The sequence below is a fragment of the Zeugodacus cucurbitae genome, chromosome 5 (genome assembly GCF_028554725.1).
Source record: "Zeugodacus cucurbitae isolate PBARC_wt_2022May chromosome 5, idZeuCucr1.2, whole genome shotgun sequence".
Lineage (NCBI taxonomy): Eukaryota > Metazoa > Arthropoda > Insecta > Diptera > Tephritidae > Zeugodacus > Zeugodacus cucurbitae.
Window position 1 is genome coordinate 9,912,099 of NC_071670.1, and position 17,421 is coordinate 9,929,519.

The window sequence follows — 17,421 nt, forward strand, 5'->3', positions numbered from 1 at the left end:
TTTAACTGTTTACTTAATATAACAAAATAGAATAGAATACACGAAACAAAAAATTAATCAAGGCAAGAACTGAGGGTTCAACCCATTCGGTGTACACCAGTGCGTATGAGTAATACGCTGCACTCTCAAACTCTAGTGATTCTGCAGACTTATCTAGCGCTGAAACGCTGAAAGCGCAAATGTATGTGACAACCACGTTATAACAATTACAAAACGAAATGTAATGCGCTAAATTGCTGGTAGTTCAAGTGGATACACGAATAGCTTTCTGTTTTTCCATAGAAACTGGCTTGCGAAGCAACAGTCATGGTGTTACAGCGTAAGACAATCAGAAACTCGCGCTGAATCGAATGGATTGATGTGGAATTCGGGGCAAATAATTTGCTGAAATGTAGCTGCGAAGATTGGAATATGAGAAAATGGAAAACTAATGAAATATTTAACGGATTTCTGTGATTCGAGATTGGATATTGGTAACATGCAATTAACTAGAATTTATAGAAAGAATTAAAAGAAATTCGAGATGCATATGGTACATTTCAGCATCTAAGAACCTAAAATTTTTATTCTCTCGCAACAAAAGTTGCTAAGAGAGCATTATAGATCATTATGTTCACATAACGGTTGTTTGTAAGTCAGAAAGCTATAGGGTTATATATATCAAAATGATCAGCATGACGAGACTGGTTGAAATTCAGATGTCTGTCTATCCGTCCGTCCGTAGAACGGGTAACTTGAGTGTAAATTAAGATATCTTGACGAAAGTTGATACAAATATTCGTTGGCACCTTGAGGAGGTTAGTATTGAATGGGGCGAAATCAGACCATTGCCATGCCCATGACGAAAATCGAAAATTTGAGATAAAGGATCCCGCTGAGAAGGGGAATATCTGAATGTCGATTTTTTGTGGAGCTATATCAACCAAACTTTCTGCAGTCATTTCTCTTACGTACCCCATTACACACCATAAAATCTGATATAATCGGATTATAGCCACGCCCACCTTCCATACATAGGTTATGTCGAAAATTACTAAAAGTACATTGATTCACTAACGGCAAACGTCAGAATCACTAAAATTTACAGAGAGCTGCACTCAGATTTTTTTAAATATAAAATGGGCGGGGTGTCGACCACTTAAAGGTCTAAGAACCACATCTCAAAAACTACTCGATCCATTTCAATGAAATTCGGTACGTAATACTTTCTTGACATCCTGATAACACGCTTGGAAAATGGGCGAAATCGGTTCACATCCACGTCTACTATTCATATAACTGAATTTTGAATTCCATCTGATTCCTTCACATTATAATGTATACATAAAGAACGAATAAAGATAGCGGAATCAAACTTTACACAAATACTGTATATCATTTGTAACTTCAAATTTTTAACCGAATATATTGAAAAATATATAAATCTCTCATATATTTTAAAGTAATAATTATTCTAATAGTGTGTCGTTGTTCTAAAAATTGTTAAAATCATGTCATAACTTCCCCTAGCTCCCATATACCTAATTATAGGTTTTTCAAAAATACGGTGGGCTTTATTCCGCATATATCGGTTAATATGTGAGATATGTGTCTTAGCAAAATTAAGTGAGCGTATAGTCTTGGATATAGCGTACCTTGGTGGTGAAAATTAGTGAAATCGGTTCAGGAATTATCTCAGCTCTCATACATAATGAAATTATCAGGTTATCAGGACTTGAAAGCTGAGAGTAAAAATCATTATCATAGATTATGATATCAGAGGACCCGAACGTATAGTAACTATAAAACCGATTCTTCAGAAGAGCGACATATGTAGTATAACTCCCGCTATTTAGAAGCTACAATCGTAAATTTGTATAATGTTTTCATTTATCAGTAGAAACAAGTACAGAGGAAAAATCATTATCATAGATTATGATATCAGAGGACCCGAACGTATAGTAACTATAAAACCGATTCTTCAGAAGAGCGACATATGTAGTATAACTCCCGCTATTTAGAAGCTACAATCGTAAATTTGTATAATGTTTTCATTTATCAGTAGAAACAAGTACAGAGGAAAAATCATTAATATCGTATGACTATATCATGTAGTTCCCATACTACCTATGACTCAAATCTGATATTTTGTCCTATAACTTGTCCAATTATGTAACTAGAAACATGAAATTTCAAGATTTTCCTAGTTACAATAAATATAAATTGTAAAATATAAATCTAAATTTATCAATGTCCGATGGCTAAAGAATATAGCTCCGAAACAACATTGTTCAGAATTTGTATTTTTTGCTATAAATAAGTAACTTCGATTGAGTAGTTACAAATATGAAATTTTGTTATCATTTAAGCTGCAATGGACACAAAATATGTACGAAAAATCATCGAAATCTGATTACTATAACATTTAGTTGTCATACAATCGATTGTTCAGATTGATGTTTTTTGCTATAACTTTGTCAGTTTAGCAACTACAAATTTGAAATTTCGTAATTTTTCAGTCGTAATAAATACAAAGTTTTTTTCCGAAGAGCATTATAATTGGGCAACCATAAAATACAGCTGACATACAAACGATTTTCAAATTCAATAATTTAACATTTAAAATGTTTTAATAACTACATGTATACAGTATTGTAAATAATATTTCCAATTTTATGAACATTTTTAAGCAATAGAATATAACGATATTCATGAAAATCATTTTTTCTTACCAAATTTGGCAAAAAGCAATATTTTTATAATAATTCTTATGCCAAAAAAGGCACAACCTCAGCACAACCCCAGTCGTTCATTGTTTATCAAATAAATTAATTGCGACTCCTTTACAGCAGCATGCAAGCTAACCAATCATGAAAACCGACTACAAGGCCACAAATGATGTGCGAAAAACAAATTTCACTTTTGAATGTTTATTATTTCTTTTATAAATATAATTTATAAAGCAATAAACAAGAGCTGTATGTATAAATTTAATAAAAATCCGCAAAAGTCCAAAGGAAACTTTTTCAAAAAAAAAAAAAAAATTTAAAACAAAAATCCTGACGCTTAAGTGCTTTACGGTGGGAGTGTATATACTGTATACGATATGCATAGTAAATTCACCGGCATTTCCACAACATTTGACGTACTCACTCGCATATGAGACCTAAAGACCTGCACTACACACTGGCTCATTCTGTTAGCAGTAGTTAAGGCCAACCCACTTTGCTTTCTGTCGGATCATAAAATCTTAATTACAGTCGGCACATATTCGCATAACAAATTTCAAGTCATAAATGCAAACAAGCAAAATGGTTCACTCGTGTTTTTACTCCCACACATATGTATGAGTGTATGAAAGCAGGAAAACTGCAGCAGCAATGAACATGGCAGAGCCTACAGATGAGTGTCTCATATGCAGCAAGCACTTGGTCTCATAACAGAGGCAATTCCACATAATTGCCCATTTCCATAGCAAGAATAACAACAAGGACAGACAACTGAACCTTCAAAAGTTTTAGCAATACGGGGGGTGAAAACAGCGGAGGAGCGCAGGTTGATGTTTGAAGATCAGTTGTAGAGTATATCTATGAGTATTTTTATTAAACTATAAGTGAGTGAATTCAGTTATTTAGTTAACATGTTAAAGAAAAAACGAATAACTATTAATAAAAAACGGTTACCGGTTTCTAATACTTTTCGTTACAAAATTTTAGTTGTGTAAAAATGTGTGTATTTAAAAAAATTGTTCACTACCAATTAAAACCGAATAATCGTTAAGAAAAACCGAATACTTTATTAAAAAGTGGGTATTCGTTACTTTATACACAAATACTTATGAAATTTTAAATCTAACAAACAATTACTGACGATCAAATAAAAGTATCCATTCAGTATAAAAACCGAATAACCGCTATGATCGGAGTATACTTTAACAATTCAAGAAGAGTCCACTCGGCATAATACATATTGAACTGCCGGCCTTGAACGAAGAGTCAAGTCCACTTTGCATAAAGTGTAGAGCCAATTACGGTCTGCAGTTCTTCATTAATCTGTTTGGTAAATATTCAACATATTATTGGTGGAATATTTTGCAACTCATAAATATTACTAATTTTTTGGTATACCGTTTCTGTTGTTTCTCGGCTCAGACAGTTGTAGGATAATACATATATTTTTAGGAAGTCCGTGGCAGTTGGACAATGCCTTGGAAACCTTGATAAAAAATACAACGAAATTGTATAGCGACATCTTTTGGAAGTGAGATTTTGAAGAAACAAGGAATGCCCGAAAAGCAACACAACTCAAACAAATTATGCTGAAGAACGGAATGTCTCATGACTCTTAAAATCGCTCGAATTCCACATTCTATTTTCTATTTAAGAAAACGCTACTTTTTTTAAGTCCATCCTGCTTTATGGTGCAGAAGCGTGGACGATGTCAACAGATCTGATGAGACGACACGAGGAGTTTTCGTGAGGAAAATTTCGAGCACGATTTATGGTCCTCCGAACTTTGGCAACGGCGAATACCGCAGACGATGGAACGAAGAGCTGTACGAGTTATACGACGACATTAACACAGTTCAGCAAATAAAAAGACAGCGGCTACGCTGGCTAGGTCATGTTGTTCGAATGGACGAACGTGCTCCAGCTCTGTAAGTGTTCGATGCATTACCCGCCGGAGGAAGCCGAGGAAGAGGAAGGCCTCCATTCCGTTGGAGGGACCAGCTGGAGAGCGACCTGGTTACACTTGGGATCTCCAACTAGCGCCGAACTGCGAAGGAAAGAGTGGAGTGGCACGCTATCATCGATTCGGCTATAACCGTCTAAAAAGTTTCAACACCAATCACATACATAATTGATTTAAGCTGATATCTTTAGTTTTATAATTAAAATTGGATCTGGAAGTCGAGCTGTATTGTAATTATCTTATATCTAACTGGAAGCAATCTTTAGATATGCTGAACTTTCAGAGACAGCACCACTTTGGATATTTTACACGAAATTTTCAAGCGAATTTCTAATTTTGTTAAAGTTTTAATCTCCCCCACACTGGTTACATAAAGTAAGCAGCTTTGAAGTTGTAGTCATTGACTTCCTGCTGCTGCTGTGCGAGTGTGAGCTCGTATATCCTGATAATTGTAAGTGTCGCATGTATGCGGATTGTTTTCACTCACTTTATTTTGCTTTATTTCAGAAACACGAGGAGCATAAGAGTATATATCGACTGAGTCGTGTTTGTTCCACTACGTAGCCAAGATAGTTGGTGTTGTCCGGCCGGTAAACTGAAAACTTGTTCACTTCTATGCTTGCTATGGAAATTTATTGGCTACGATGCATTGAAGTCGTCAATGTTACTTGGCTAGCGCAGCTTTACGAGAAATTTTAGGCTCATATGAATTTAGAATGGGGGGTGAGAACGAAGCAAGCAGCAAAACTCTACATAATACAGAAACAAAAGTATTATTTTTCAGGAAATTGTATTCATTTAGTCTACATCTATATAGACCAGAATTGAAAGAGAGTTCCGAATTCAAAAATAAATAAATAAAGTAAAATGGAATGGTTTGTTCGTTAACAAACAAACAACTGGACCCTATTTGACCTTATCCAATTAAATATTCTCGAACCTTCTCTGAACTGTCGGAGGTCTGTCGAGCAAAGACCTCGTCTTCAAATATCAAAAATATGCTTAGATTCGACCAGCATTCCGTTTTATGTGTTTTGGAGCACTCCTGATCAAAGACAGAGATTTTAGGCCATATGTAATAGCAAGATCCTCCTCATTGATTCCAAGGAACTCATCATAAAAACTCACTCAGTACAAATAAATATATTAGAAGCTTTCATCAAAATTTACTCAACAAAAAGCTTTGCTAAAACTTTCGTGTGAAATTAAGCTCTGTCGAAAGCTTTCAAGTTCTTATTAAATAAAAACAGTTTTTTCTGCACGACAAACTATTTAAAGCAAATATTTTAAGTTCATTCAACATGCCAACAACGCCTCAGTTAGCGAACTGCCAAATCTTTCATAATAAAAATCTCAAAAGGATTTGTCAGCGATAGTTTGCGATTGCAAATGTATAGTATAACAGAAAAAGAGGTTTCCAGGATTCTTTATACATTTCTTTACCATCTTCTTAACAATGTGACTGCGTTGTCATATTTTCCGGTCATTTATTTCATAAGTCGCAAGCAGCTTATTTATAAATTCCTGTTGCTGACATACAGCTGAAAAACTTAGCATTGAATTTAGAAGCATGAAAGCGAACTGAAAGCGGAAATCGTAAGGGAAAAATATACATGCAGCGCGACAACATGCAGCTTATGCCACCTTGACAGCGTACGAGAACAAGCGGAATGCTGTCTGTTAAATAAATATACTTCATACTCTAGTTTTTATATGACTGTGTCGGTGAAATATGAACAGACATCACATGACTTTTTATTACTATGAAGTCATACTCCTCTTGTATAATTTTTTACAAAGAAAATCAGTGATAACAGAAAAATTCGCATATGATATATTGTTCATCATGTGATATCACATCATGTTCAACAACATCATATGATAACAAAAATCTTTTTCAAACATACTTATTACTCATATCTATATTTTACCCAACAACACCGAAGAGCTACTAAATCCCAACGCATGCTATTTTATCGAGCATTGTAATTGTGATATCACAACATCATATCATCATATGTTATATGTTATCACCAAATTATGTACGTAAGATTTCGTACATTAAGTGATATCACATGAAACACACTAGAGTATATCACATGATATTACTTTCAACATCACATCAAGTATGCATGGATACCCTGAGCTGCTCTGACAACGGCAAGAACTGTTGTACTCTAGTATCCGACACGGTGGTTAGGTATTGAGTTCAGATAAGAGGTTTCTATGAGAAGTCCTAGGGAATACTTCGAATCAACCAATTTCAACTTTACTTCCTTACTTTACAAACTTTAAAATGATTACATACGATTTAAGACTTTTTCAAAATGTATTCTGCAAGCTGGCACTAAGTCACATACAAAAAATGAGATTTGCGTTCTACTATTCCCTCATCTACTTAGCAGTAGGGATGTGCTGACAGACCCATTATCCCATTTAAATAGTAAACCGCATTACTTCGCATGTGTATATGTCCTTGTAAAGATGACAACCACTTATTATCCTATTTAATGAAATGCAATTAACCTGTCAGGTCTTTCAATTACCATTTCTCCAATTAGTCGAACGGCCTTTTGAATGTACATATGTGCCTGTGTTTACTAGTAGTAAAAGATGTACTCTACGGCTGCCAGACCCTATAAAGTTGTATTCGCACAAAAATGCCAAGCACGTAGAACAACTTATTACAAAGGTTAATAGGCTTACAACGCATAATTGCATGTAATCTAGACGAGTTTTATACGTTTACCCGTATAGCTAGTTGTATAGTGAGACTAAATGTATACAGTTATACAATTGGCTATCCTCCGCTTTAAAGCTTTAAATGTATCCGACTACATAAACAACAACAAAGAATCCTTAAGAAATACTTTAACTTGACGTAGAAATAGAAAGGTGATTTATAGAAGCAATATGCAGCAAAACAATGGAAGATAAGAATACGTGTTTTTGGCATTTATTATACCTTACACGCAAGCAAAAAACACAAAGTTATAATACATATTTGAACAAACGCCTGTATGGAATTCATTAGCTATAGCCGCTCAATTTCGATGATTTTCACTGCATGCTGATGCCGATACCAGCAGATTGGGGATACCATACAAAGCCAAATGCCATTACTGTAGAAGCTGCCAAGTAGTAGGAGAAAAAGGGATAAGAATAAGGGAAAGTATAATACTTGTAAGCGGATGCAAGGCTTTGTTTAGGAAAAAATGGAAACAATCGGTCGCGGATTCCTCGATGATGCCTCGGAGGATGCACATTATAAAATGTTTTGAATTGATTAATTTCTGAGTGGTTCAGAGTAGGTATGGTAGGGTAAGGGCTTTGATAAAAAACAAGGGTCCACAACTTCTTAGCTGTACCAGAGGGTTGGAGAGTTAAAGTCTTGAGCCATTTCTAGAGTACTCATCGTTAATTCGAAGAACTGATTCTGTTAAATACTGAGACATATTTAAAAAACTATATTTCACATCTAAGAGAATTATAAACAAAAAAGTAGATACAGGTCTATGGAATGTATTCACGGTTATCCCCTATTATGCAGAAGACAAGCTTGTTTTTCTTTGACAGACGGTTCTACGTCATCGGAAGAGATACGATTCTCCAGCTTGAGTTCTTGGTCCTAGTAATATAATGCAGAGCTAGAAAGTAAATTAGCAAGTCCAAATTGGAGATCCACTGCAACTACGGCAAAAGGAAGTATTTTCAGAATTGTTTAACAATAATCTGGGTTCCTTGACTACACCAACTGGCGATAAATATCAGAATGTGAAAATGACTACATGATTTACGAAGTTATAGGTGTCTAGGAAAAATATGTGATCTAGCACCTCATGCCCTATTACTAACTATTAAAAAAACAGGGTATAAAGAAGCGCCCTAAAGCATTCCTTTCATGCTCGCATAAAATAGTGGGTATGAGAGAGATAGAACGATGTTGAGCGAGAACTAGAATGCGCATAATTGTATCATACAAAATTGTAACGGATGCTAATCAAATTAAATCTGACAGCAAAGAGCTTATTTGTGTGAGCAGTCACAAAGCAATGCCCAGCGATAAAACTGTCTGGGAAAAAATAAAAGCATAAGCGAGATAACAAAAAACAGCATGCTAAAACTAACAAACATAGCAACAAATATAAAAGCTGCAATCCAAGCAACCACAACAATTGCAATGGGGCGCAACAAAGAGATTTTGTTGTCAACGTCAAGCGTACCCCGAGGCTACTTGTCTAGCACGATATCATCCGTTGGTAGATTTTGATGCCGCACTCGGCTATTCTAATGGAAAAAGAGCATGAAAAAAAAGTTTGTGTGAGTAATTTTTCTTGGTTTGTCGTCAACATGATTTGTTTTTTTATTTTGATTTGATTATTTTTTTCATAGTTAATAAACGCTGTCACGGTTCAATGCGCGCGCTTGCGGCATAAATGTTGCCATTAAATCACAAAGCATTTTAACTGATTTTCAACGGAGTTATTGATGGTTTTTGACGGCAAAGAAACGTTGTTCCAAAGGATTAGTGACCTCAAATGTATCTAAAGTAAGTAATAGCCTTTTCACAAAGCCAAATTAATTGATCAATTAAAGGTTTGTTTCAGAAACCAATTTTTGTCCTTCACACTGCCGGCTACCAGATAATCGATCAGCTGTCACACATTTTGGTTTTTGCTTTTTATAAGAAGTTGGTAAGTTTCACCAGCTGATTGCTATTTTTAGCAGCGGCAGCTACCATCGTGAACAATAACTCGATAACAAAGATCGTATACATAATTACTAATACGGTCTTTGTCGCAGAGTTCCATTTCATTTTCAAGTCGATTAAAATTCAATTAAAAACAAGTAAGGAACGGCTAAGTTCGGGTGCAACCGAATACTCTCGCAATTTATTGATGTAATTTTATAAAGATAACACAATCTGACCCATATATTCGGCATAAAGCTCAATAGAATAATGAAAATCATCATAAATAGTATATGGGGACTGAGGTAATTCCTAAACCGAGTTCATTCGTTTTCACCACCAAGATACAATATATCGAAGACTATACGCTCACTTAATTTAATATTACTTATAATTAGGTATATGGGATCTGGGGGAAGTCATGATCCGATTTTTACCATTTTTGGTACAGAGACAATTATAAGAAAAAAATTCATAGGGAATGAATTACATTAAAATATCTTAGAGATTTACTTATATTTTCGGTGAAAAATTACCCTTAGGCACTGAGTTCTTCATGTTCGATATCAGGGGCCTTGAAAAGTCATGGTCCGATTTTGACAATTTTTCCATAAGTGATGTCACAGCTCAAATACAATATTTGTGTAAAGTTTTATTCCGGTATCTTCATTAGTTCCTAGTGTATATATGTATTATAAAGTGAACGAATTAGAAGAATTGAGTTATATGGGTAGTAGGCGTAGTTGTGAACCGATTTCGCCCATATTCCATGTCTTCAAGGTATCAAGAAAGTGTTATATACCGAATTTCATTGAAATCGGTCGAATAGTTCTTGAGTTATGGTTTTTGACCCATAAGTGACCCATTTCCCATTTTGTAAAAAAATCTCAGTGCAGTTTCCTTCTGCCATTTCTTATGGGAAATTTAGTGTTTCTTACGTTTCTCGTTAGTGAGTTAACACACTTTTAGTCATTTTCAACCTAATCTTTGTATGGGAGGTGGGCGTGGTAATTATCCGATTTCTTTCATTTTTGGACTGTATAAGGAAACTGCTAAAAGAAACGACTGCAGATCCTATGCAAAATTTTAAAATTTTAAGGAAAAAAAAACATTAAAAAACCTTAGTTATGACACTGTATAGGTTTTCGGTTTTCGCCATGTTGTGGGCGTGGCATTGGACCGATTTTGCAAATCTTCGAAAGCGTGCCAAGCAATATGTGTTCCAAGTTTCATTAAGATATCTTAATTTTTACTCAAGTTATCGCTTGTACGGACAGACGGACGGACAGACATCCGCATTTCAACTCCACTCGTCATTCTGATCATTTATATATACATATATAACCCCATATCTAACTCTTTTATTTCTTGGTGACACAAACAACCGTTATGTGAACAAAACTATAATAATCTGTGCAACATGTTGCGAGAGTATAAAAATTATAAATGCATACAGACATAAATATCTTTATTTTTACATTGTAGCCAATGCGAAAATGTCACCAACCACGCCTTTGTATGTGTGAGAAATAAAACTTGAGAACAAATTTTTAATTGGAAAACTTTTATTAATTGCTGTCGAGTCTTGGCCGACCATAGCTGCCATTTAATATACAGTTATGTATGTTTGCTTTATACACCAGTCAATATCGATGAAGCGTAGAATTTGAGAAATATAGAAATTATTATGAAGCAAATAACGAGACACTGTAGACATTAGAACATGAAATATGAAGGAATGAATGGAACAATATGAAAAGGAAAAATGTAATAATTGAAGAGAAAAAAAAATAAAAAGAAATAAAATAAAATAAAATAAAATAAGGAAATAGAAAAATTAAAAAAAATAATAAAATATATTGTAATAAATATTAGAAGATACAAAAGACAAATATACCAAAACAACAATATAAATATTATATATATAATAAAAAATAAATAAATAAAACTAAAAAAAAACAACAAATTAAGTTAAAGAATAATTTTAATAAGAATTAAAAAAAGTATTTGAAAATGATATAAAAAACAAAAATAACTAGAAATTATAAGTACACAAAATTTACATTAAACACTAAAAAGTATTTTAAAGTATATACATATGAAATGCCTTAAAGGCCGCAAAACTTACTCCAAAAAACCATAACAACTAAATTCCCTTGCTGCCTGTGCAAAAATATTGTTATCGATTGCGAAAAATTGCCTCTCATCAATATTGGCACTAAGTGTTGTTTACTCTATATAGCGGGTCACACAGAGTGTGTGAAAGGCTCATGCTCATATGCATAAGCGGAAAATGTAACACACACCGACCAACAATTTTTTTTATCTGTCCACATATCCTGCCTCTACTGAGGGCCATTTGTAATCCTAAAAACATGCCAATTTTTCAAACTACACTCATGGATGCACACAATATGGTGCATGGGTGTCTTTCTTTTTCGGTTTTTTTTTTTATATGTGGGTGGTTGTGAACACGCGTGTGTAGATAGTAAGATGAGGGATAGGGGTATGCCCGATATATATTTATAGTGTTTTCGAAAAATTATTAAAATAATTATTTTTAGTTATAGAGTTTTCACAAAGGGTAAGTAAATATAAAAACATTATAAGGAACGGACACTTAAAAATAAAATATACAAAATTAAAGTAAAAGTTTAAATAATAAAATATATTTAATAAATTTTTTATATAAAAATAAATTAAAATAATGTATAAAAAATTGATATCATTTAATAACATTAAATTTTGTTTATATATAAAATAATATATATTTTATTAATAAAAATTTTTAATTATATATAATGCAATTATGCAATACAAAACTAATACGGCGGTGTAAATTGACGCTGAGCAACACCAAAAGCTCCGTCATGATTGGGAAGGACCTCTCCGAGCCGTTCGATACCAAACGAGGCTTCAGACAGGGTGACTCACTATCGTGCGACTTCTTCAATCTATTGCTGGAAAAAATAATACGAGCTGCAGAGCTAAATAGAGAAGGTACAATCTTCTACAAGAGTGTACAGCTCCTGGCGTACGCCGATGATATTGATATCATCGGAAGCAACAACCGCGCCGTTTGTTCTGCTTTTTCCCGCATGGATAAGGAGGCGAAGCGAATGGGTCTGGAGATGAATGAGGACAAGACGAAATATCTCCTGTCATCAAACAAACAGTCGGCGCTTTCGCGTCTTGGCTCCCACGTCACTGTTGACAGTCATAACTTCGAGGTCGTAGATAATTTCGTATACCTGGGAACCAGCATCAACAACAGCAACAATGTCAGCCTTGAAATCCAGCGCAGAATCACTCTTGCCAACAGGTGCTACTTTAGACTGAGTAGGCAATTGAACAGTAAAGTTCTCTCCGACGAACCAAAATCAAACTCTACAAGTCGCTTATCATTCCCGTCCTGCTTTACGGTGCAGAAGCTTGGACGATGTCAACATCAGATGAGACGACACTAGGAGTTTTCGAGAGGAAAATTTTGCGTAAGATTTATGGTCCTCAGAACATTGGCAACGGCGAATACCGCAGACGATGGAACGATGAGCTGTACGAGTTATACGACGACATTGACATAGTTCAGCGAATAAAAAGACAGCGGCTACGCTGGCTAGGTCATGTTGTCCGAATGGACGAAAACACTCCAGCCCTGAAAGTGTTCGATGCAGTACCCGCCGGAGGAAGCCGAGGAAGGGGAAGGCCTCCACTCCGTTGGAGGGACCAGGTGGAGAGCGACCAGATTACACTTGGGATCTCCAACTGGCGCCGAACTGCGAAGGAGAGAGAGAGAGGTGGCGCACTATCGTCGATTCGGCTATAACCGGCTAAACGGTTGCAACGCCAATCACATACATACAATTATATTAATAAGTTATATAAAATAATATTAAATATATAAATAAAAAAATTAAATAAAAACAGAAAAATAAAAAAAAATAGTTGATTCAAAAAAATATATTTTTTTAGAAAAAAATTAATAAATTTTCTGTAAAAAAATTCTATGTAAACATACAAATTTTTGGCAACTATGGAATTCAGAACTCTTTACTAAAATATTTAGTTTTCAATAAATAGTTTGAAAAAAAATCTACAAAAACAAATATGGGTATTAAATTCCAAAAATCTCAAGTATTTTGATTATAATTAATTTTTTTTTCGAATCCATATTAAAACCAAGTGTTGCATTGCGAATAAGTTTTTTGACCTGAATTAAAAAAAAAAAACTTATGTTCGAAAATTTTTAAGTTTCTGACTTTTCAATAATTTTGAAATTCCATCCCACTGTGCCGCCAACCATCATTCTTAGTACTAACTGCCCGCAGCTCCAAAGTGCAGCGATAAAAATAAGCGTTAGGTTACAAATTAAATCGATAAATTTTACTAGCACATCTTTTGGCGCCAAATGACAGTTTTTGGCAGTCCAACAGGCAATACGAAAGTAATTTGAGTGTATGGGCAATAAGTAAAGGCCAATTGTGGTAGCGAGCTCAGCACAGTTCAGAGGAGTGCCATCGGGTTGCAAAAATCAAAAAGGTAAAAACAAAGCAAGAATATTACAAAGAAAACTAAAAAATAGTTTTACTAAAACCGAGTAAAATAAAATTCGTACGAAAATCCACAGTCAATAAATGCGATATGGCACATGCAAAAAGCCATAAATGTCGAAAGAGATGGATTTTTAAGCGCGCACAACGGCTGTGCGAATAGTGCACCTAGAACTATGCAATATTTGTTGGAACTGAACACTTCAGCATTTTTAGATTGCCTGTTGCTTGCCGGAAAACATTTTCTTTGTGTTAAGTGAAAATTATAAGCGTCGAATTGCTGCAATTCTTTGCTCACTCTTTGCTGCAATCACTTTTTATAGCATATTTTTCGGCGCTTAAACTATTTTATATACATAAAAACGTATGTATTAGTGCACAGTGAAATGCCAAATCAATGAACTCTAAGTGTGTAGTTTAAGAAGAAGCGAGCGAAATAGTTTTCGTAGCTTTGCTGAATAGTTTAATTGGAAGACACTAGGGTGCACTAGCTTTATCGAGAAACGAGTTGTTTAGAAAATTAAAGGGTGAAGGTTCACGAAGTTGAGGTTTTGCCATCTGTTATTTTAAAGAGAAGATTTGAGTTACAAATTAATGATGGAATAACATCTAGAAATGAGGGAGATAAATGTTCTTTACATATACCGGACATAATGGAAGTGAAAGCACCCGAAATTGGATAATTACAAATTGTTGCAAAGTTGCTAATAGGTTTGTAGGGTATGTAGGAGTTTGTATTGTCAGCTTGGGTAAGTTTTTATTAAGGGTCAGTCAGTCAGTCAGTCTTGCAATTCTACGAGGCAAGAAATTTTTGGTTGTAAAGAGTTTGTTCTTAAATTTGGACACCGAAGTCAGTTTTATACATTGTCCTATAACTAAGGTTATAGTTTTTTGAAATATCAATTTTGAGTCTTGAATGTATGCGACATACTTGGCGAAGAATCTATCGGTGATAATTTCTTCAAAATATTATCCTAGTGTAAATCTCAGAGGAAAATCATTTAAAATTTCCGATTAATCGGAAATAATCTTTTAAATTTTCTCTGCAAGCCCTAATATCTGTTGTAGCACGCGGCTGAGATGGGCAAGCTAGAAAATCAGAAGTGCATTGGGGTCTTGGTGGCAAAAGGATTACTATAGAGTCAAAAAAGGACTAACAGAGGCATTTGTTCTCATTTACAGCTTTAGTAGAAATGTCTACAACCAGAGAGATTAACTTACTCATGATCATGACTTACTGATCACAACTCTCTACAGCCCCGAATGTATCGACTGATGATAATCTAATAGCGTTTTTAGACAGAAGCAAATTGATCAATTTACCGGCCTCTGCTCGATTTAAACGCTTATTGATATCGATTTACCATACAAAATAAAATCTCAATTTATTTCAAATTGAATTTAAATCGAGTTGAAAATCAAAAGCAACTCTGCGACAAGATCGTACAATAAACGTTCTTTGTCTGTGATTGGCTGAATTTTTTGATAAAATAGAATTAATACTACTAGACGGTAGGTTTCTCGATTTAAATTTAAATTGATGAATTTTTTTGGATGTCTAAAAACGCTATAAGTTAGAAAATTTGAATGCCTCTCGGATTTACACAAAATAAAGGTAAGCTAAAGTATACTTTTAGGCGGCATCACTTTATGAAGTACTTGGGGCATTTTCGCTCAGATTTTCTGTATTATATTCTGTACAAAACATGCATAGCTTCTAGTCATACTATCCAAAAGAATTATAAAGAATTTGGAAAATCATTCGAAGGGGGTTTTAAATACAATATTGATATAAAAAAATTGTAAAAAATCTTGATGCAATCTATAAAAATATGGCGTAACCTTGGCCGGAAAGCTAGAAGTGCGATAATCATCAATTGTACATACAAAACTGGAATTTGTTCTACCTAACCTAACTTTTTACATATATTTATGGTTAGATTTATATGGGTATACATATGTAAATAAAACAGATATCCATTAATTTAAGCCATTTTTACCGGCTTAGGGGTTATAAATTGGCCTTAATAGCACCTTGTATCTAAAGAAATCAAAAAGGTAGTCTATTTTTAGGCGCCATAATTTTAAAATCCACTCAAAGCCTTTTTTGTTATCCATTTATAAGTATGGTTCGAAAAATCAATACAATTTCATGGCAGTAATTATCATTTAGGCAAAACTATGCTTCATATCCCGTAAATCCTTCTCACCACCCATAAATTCAATCAGTTCCGCCCATTAGTCACTTTTCACTTAAACTTCAATTATATGGTGACTGATACATGTTCGTTCTTATTGACTTCATTAAGATATTAATTAATCGCTTTAAAAGAAAATATACGACAGTACTGAAAGGTAAACGTATTTCACACTTTAGAGGCGAACGCGACGACAAGCGCCAATCAAATTCTTATTAGTGTTCATTATAGAGAAATTTGTGTCACTTATAGAAACTGTCACTCAACAATGTACGGTGGTATGCCTGAGTCTCGGTTGAAGCTAAGCAAAGGCACATAAATATATGAAGAAAAGCACGACTTCCGTCCGATTATCCATAGGCACATAATAACTTTATCTTCAACGCACATACACGCACATAGAATCTTACACAGAGTTTCTCGCTAGCCGGTTGTTGCTTTAGTGGATCGACTGCGAGACATAAACTTGCCATATGCGCGGTTAAAAAGACAGATATACATCTGTCTGTGTATATAACTTTTTGTTGTTGTGAGTGAGTGAACTTTACTGGCTTTCCAACTCATTCGTTGCGTTTAATTAAAAAGTTTAAAATAATTAAGTGTTATGGCTTCCAGTTATAAGTACTACATTGTTGTTGTTATTAGTGAGTGCTGTAATTACGAGTAGTGGTTCATTGCTGCCAGTCATATTGTCCAAAGTACTAGTTGTCACTGCATTTGATGCGTTGACAGCGCAAAATAGTTTTCAATATCCGCTTGCTGTTGTTAAATTTCAGATGCTTAGAACCTTTTCGCACAGGAGCTAATTGATCAATTAACCGGCCTCTGCTCGATTAAAACGCTTATTAAGATCGATTAACCATACAAAATAAAAATCTACATTGCTTTTTAGTTGAATTTTAATCGACTTGAAAATGAAATGCAACTCAGCGAAAATACGTTCGAATACTACGTAAGTAATACTACTCGACGGTAGATGTCGCTGTTGGAAAATAGCAATCAGCTGATGAAATTTACCAACTTCTTATGAAAACCAAAAACAAAAATAACAGCTGATCGATTATCGAGTAGCTGGCAGTGCGAAGGGTAAAAACTGGATTCACAATTAAAATTTTAATTGATTAATTAACTTTGCTTTGCGAAAAGTCTATTAAAGAAATATGATTATGCCGGAAGAACAACATTAAATTTGTGAGCTTAATACAAGAACCGATTAAGGTGTACCTGAAAAACCCCGGACCCGACCTAAATACAAAATTCAGTAAAAAATACCGAATGTTCTTGGAAATGATTGAAAAGAATGCAGCTAAGC

At 34.4% G+C, this 17,421-nt stretch overlaps 1 long non-coding RNA gene across 2 annotated transcripts; it reads left to right on the plus strand.

Moving 5' to 3' along the window:
- Positions 1–8,702: 8,702 nt before the first annotated feature.
- Positions 8,703–11,059, plus strand: LOC128922242 (uncharacterized). Of its 2 annotated transcripts, none has more exons than XR_008471466.1 (4): positions 8,703–8,991; positions 9,064–9,220; positions 9,268–9,365; positions 10,847–11,059. It is a non-coding gene; the product is annotated as an uncharacterized LOC128922242 (long non-coding RNA). The 2 variants fall into 2 exon arrangements; XR_008471465.1 differs by having other exon boundaries at positions 9,279–9,365.
- The last annotated feature ends 6,362 nt before the right edge of the window (positions 11,060–17,421 follow it).